Source organism: Muscardinus avellanarius (genome assembly GCF_963383645.1).
Source record: "Muscardinus avellanarius genome assembly, chromosome: 7".
NCBI lineage: Eukaryota > Metazoa > Chordata > Mammalia > Rodentia > Gliridae > Muscardinus > Muscardinus avellanarius.
The window spans coordinates 15,535,209-15,540,750 of record NC_137793.1 but is presented as its reverse complement, the minus strand read 5'-3'; positions in this window follow the sequence as shown (position 1 = coordinate 15,540,750).

Sequence of the window (5,542 nt, the reverse complement as noted above, 5' to 3'; positions counted from 1 at the left end):
TTTTTTTACAACTAAAATAGAACAAATTCCAAGTGGGGTAAAAAGTGCATAAAAATGTGTATTTATGCTTCTCTTTTTGCAAGTAAATAAGGATGGTGAGAGTGTGAAGATATATTCAACACATATTTATTTTATGTGAGCATATTCTCATATATGCAAAGTACCTAGAAACATATGCAAGGAACTGATCTACACTGGTTTCTCACACAGAAATGGAAATTGGGTAGAGAATTCATTTTTTCTTAGTCTCTCAAACTTTTAAATGTTGTAATATATGAAAGGTAGCAACTTAAAAATATATAACAAGCCAGGCGTGGTGGCGCACACTTGTAATCCCAGTACTTGGGAGGCTGAGATCGGAGGATTGAGGTTTGCAGCCAGCCTCAGCTATGTCCTGAGGCCCTCCACAACTTAGTGAGACTCTGTTTCAATATAAAGAATAAAATATGGGGCTGGGCATGTAGCTCGGAGGTAGGATGTCTCTGGGTTCAATCACCAGTACCGCCAAAAAAACCCACAAAACAGATAGATAGATTAAAAAAAAAAAAAAAAAAGAATACTTTAAAACTCAGTGGCTGCCAAATGCAAATGTTATGCTGGCTACTTTAGAAATACCCAGAAAGGCCATGCGTGGTAGCACATGCTTGTAATCCCAGCATTTGGGAGGCTGAGACCGGAGGATCATGGTTCACAGACAGCTTCAGCTACTTAGTGAGTTCCTCCACAACTTAGTGAGACCCTGTTTCTAAATAAAGAATAAAAATAGGACAGGGGGTGTAGTTCAGAGGCCGAATGCCCCTGGGTTCCATCCCCAAACCTGTAAAATTAAAAAAAAAGAAAGACAGACCTAGGATATGTTAAAAGCTAGATCAGCAGCCGGCTTCTTTTCAAAATTCTATTTCAGTGGGTCCAGTGATAAGACTCAGTATCAGTAAAAATTTCCCCAGTTAATTCCAAAACACGTAGTTTAGAAATTGCTGCTTTAACCAAGTCACCTAAGTGTGATTCATTTTAATACCAAAATTTCAAGCAAATTAGGAAATTAAAGTAACTGTCAAATCCACTGAAAAAGAAATGCAAAATCCAATTCCATTCACTATAGCCTTTTGCCCCAAAATAATATACCTAGGAGTAATTCTAACTAATGAGGTAAAAGAACTCTACAGCAAAAATTATAGAACACCGAAGAAAGAAATTGAAGACCTTAGAAGATAAAAAAACATGTTCTTGAATAGGCAGAATTAATATTATAAAAATGGTCATAGTATCAAATGGATTCTACAGATTCAGTGCAATTCCTATTATAATACCAATGTTATTTCACAGAGCTAGAAATAAAAAAAAAAAGGTCCTAAAATTCACATGGACGAACAAAGACTGAGAATAACCAAAGCAATCCTGAGTAACAAGAATCACACAGGACGCATCACAGTGCCTGATTTCAAATTATACGGTAACAAACCAGCTTGATACTGGCACAGACAAAAAACAGACCAATGCAATAGAAGGTATAGAGAAAAATCCTAACACTTCTAGCCGGCTGATTTTTTGACAAAAGGTGCCAGAAACATACACTGGAGAAAAGATAGTCTTTTCAACAAATGTTGTAAAACCTGGATATTTGCATATCATAAAATTAAACTCTTCTCTCACACTGCACAAAAATCAACTCAAAGTGCATCAAAGACTTAACAAGAAGTTTTGAAATTATTAGATTAACTCCAACATATAGGCATTGGTAGAGACTTTTTCAATGAAACCCCTAAAGCTCAAGAGATAAAAGAGAATATATAGGGGGCCATCAAATTAAAACTCTGAATAGCAAAGGATATACAACCCCAATGCTACAGATTGGGAGAAAACCTTTGCCGAGTACTTTGAAAGAGGACTAATATCTAGACTATATAGAGAACAAACAAACAAACAAAAAACCCTAACACCAAGAAAAAACCCCAATTAACAAATGTTGCTATTTAACAGACAGCTTCTCTAAAGAAGAAATACAAATGGCCAACAAATAAGAAAGTATGTTCAATATCCTCAGCAATCAGGGAAATGCAAATCAAAATTACCCTGAAATTCCATCTAACTCTAATTAGAATGATAATCAAGAACACAAACAGTAACGCTGGTGAGGACACAGGGACACAAGATCTCTTACACACTGTTGGTGGGATTGTAAATGACTGCAACTACCATGGAGGATCCATAAAAGACTCGGAATGGAACCATCATATGAGCCAGCCCATAAAACTCATCAGTATGTTTACGAAAAAATTAAAGTTACCTTACTACAGTGATATACCCATAGACATGTGTGCAACAGCACAAATTACAACAGCCACACCGCAGAATCAACCTAGGCATCTGTCAAGAGATGAATGGATAATAAAATTGTAATATATACACACAAAGCAATCTTACTCAGCCCTAACATACAAAATTATGTCAAAACTGCAGCAAAGTTGATGGAACTAGAGTATATTGGTGAGACCAGCCAGTTGTAAGAACGTCAAGGGTCATATATTTTCTCATGTGGAAGCTACAACAGAAATAGAAACAAACAGGACTTTAGTTAAACAAGGAGAGAAATCAGTAGGACAGTGGAAGGTGATTGGCAGAGGAATATTAGGAGGAGAAAAAATGAGGATTGAGAAAGAGAAAAGTTCCAACAAGTTTATGTCCCTATGAGAAGGTATCATGATCAATCTGAGTGGGGAGGAAAGAAAAGGGAGGGGAAGACAGGGGGAAATAACCGTGTGCTATGCCCATGCGTGTCTGTTTCACTTTCAATCTCATTATGATGTACAATTAAAAGGTGCAAATAAAGCCGGGCGTGGTGGCGCACATTTGTAATCCCCACGCTTGGGAGGCTGAGACAGGAGGATCGCACAGGTTTGAAGCCAGCCTCAGCTACTTAGTGAGGCTCTCAGCAACTTAGTGAGACCCTGTTTCCAAATAAAATATAAAAAAGGTCTGGGAGTATAACCCGGAGGTATAAAGCCTCTAGGTTCTACCCCCAGTACCACCACCAAAAAAAAAAAAAAGGTGCCAATAAGCCGGGTGTGGTGCCGCACGCTTGTAATCCCAACATTCGGGAGGCCAAGACCAGAGGATCGAGACCAGAGGATCGCGGTTCGCGGACAGCCTCAGCTACTTAGTGAGGCCCTTTACAACTCAATGAGACTATTTCAAAATAAAAAATAGGGCCGGGCGTGGTGGCGCACACTTGTAATCCCCACGCTTGGGAGGCAGAGACAGGAGGATCTCGCAGGTTCAAAGCCAGCCGTGCGCGCTGGCTTAGGAGACCCTGTTTCCAAATAAAAATGTAAAAATAGGTCTGGGAGTGTAGCCCGGAGGTAGAAGGGCTTCCAGGAACCCCAGTACCACAAAAAAAAAAAAAAAAAAAAAAAAAGAGAAAAAAATGAGTGTATCTTCAGTGAGCCATGAATACAAGAAGCCTGATTAGGCAAATCAACCTAATGTAACCTAATGTATCACTGTCTTTACTAAGGACCTAAAATACTGTTAAGCCTAAAATAACAATAAAAATATATTAAACCTAAGACAATATATTCAAATCTTCTACATCTTCAGAAGACATATTCCATGTAATGTATAATGTAATTAATCAATTGGTACAAATACATAATCTGTAACTTTCTAGACCTCAAGTGGTAGATTCATCAGTGCCTTCAATCATTTTATCAGTGCTTTTCTATTTTTAGTATACATCAGATGTTACGTTAAAAATGTAATTTTTAAGCCCGGCACAGTGGCACATGCTTGTAATCCCAGCATTTGGGAGGTTGAGATAAGATTGTGGTTCGCAGACAGCCTCAGCTACTACTTAGTGGAGCCCTTTGCAACTTAGTGACACAGTTTCAAAATAAAAAGTAAAATAGGGCTGGGGGTGTAGCTCAGAGGTAGAATCCCCAGTAATTAAAAAAAAAAAAAAGTAATTTTTACAAAGTCTTAAAATACTTGGGAGAGACAGGAGGATGCCAGGTTCAAAGTTAGTCCCAGAACTTAGCAAGACTTGGTAAGCTAGGAGAAACCGTTTCCAATAAAAGGGGCTGAGGGTACAGCTCACAAGGTAGAACCCCCCTGGCTTCAATTCCTAGCATTAAAAAGTAACAAAAGAACAATTAATTTAGATACTTGCTTGTGTGTGTCTCTGTCTCTGTCTCTGTCTCTCTCTCTCTCTCTCTCTCTCTCTCTCTCTCTCTCTCTCTCTCTCTCTCACACACACACACACACACACAGGTACTGGGGTTTGCACCCATGGGTGTTTTACCTCCAGCTACATCCTCAGGCACTTTTTTTTTGCATTATTGGGAATTGAACCCAGAGGCATTCTATCTTCGAACTATACTCCCAGTCCTACTTTTTATTCTTTATTTTGAAACAGGGTCTCACTGAGTTGCTAAGGGCCTAAGTAACTGAGGCTGTCCTTGAATCACGATCCTATCTCAGCCTCCCAAATGCTGCGATTACAAGTGTACACCACCACACTTGGCTCTGTATTCTTTATTTTGAAACAGGGTTTCGCCAAGTTGCAGAGAGCCTCATTAAGTAGCTGAGGCTGGATGCAAACCTGCAATCCTCCTGTCTCAGTCTCCCAAGTACTGGAATTACAAGCTCGCACCACCACACCCAGCTCTTAATTTTATTTTGAAATAGCGTCCTGCTAAATTGCCGAGGCCGAACTTGAACCTGCCATACTTCTGAGTCCAAGTACTAGAAATATAAAAATGCGGCACCATGCCTGGCTTGGTCCTTATCTTTAAAAATATAAGCCTGGTGTGGTGTTGCACACCTGTAATCACAGTACTTGGGAAGCTGAAACAGGAGGACCACAGGTTCAAGGACAGCCTCAGCAACCTAGCAAGACCGTTTCAAAAAATAAAGGATGGAGTGTAGCTCAGAGGTAGAATGTACCCTGGTTGCATCCCCAGTACCAAAAAAAAGTAAATGAGCCAGGTGTGGTGGTACACAGCTGAAATTCCGGTACTTGGGAGGCTGAGACAGGAGGACTGCAGGTGCAAAGCTAGTCTCAGCAACATAAAACATTTTCTTAAATCTCACTCATTAGTTTATTTATTTATATTTATTTATTTATTTTTTATTTTTTATTTTTTTGGTGGTACTGGGGGTGGAACCCAGAGGCTTTCTACCTCCGGGCTACACTCCCAGACCGATTTTATATTTTATTTGGAAACAGGGTTTCACTAAGTTGCTGAAAGCCTCACTAAGTAGCTGAGGCTGGCTTCGAACTTGTGTGGTCCTCCTGTCTCAGCCTCCCAAGCGCGGGGATTACAAGCGTGTGCCACCACGCCCCACAACATAAAACATTTTCAAATAAAAAATAAAGCTGCAGTGTAGCTCAGAGGTGGAATGCCTCTGGATTCAATCACTAGCACCACGAAGAAGAAAACAAAACAACAAAAGGAGGAATAAGTACAAGAAAACCAAATATTATTACATGCTCGCAGTACATATTTATTCGTGAGTGGTCAAAAGACAAGGTCTATTATTTAAT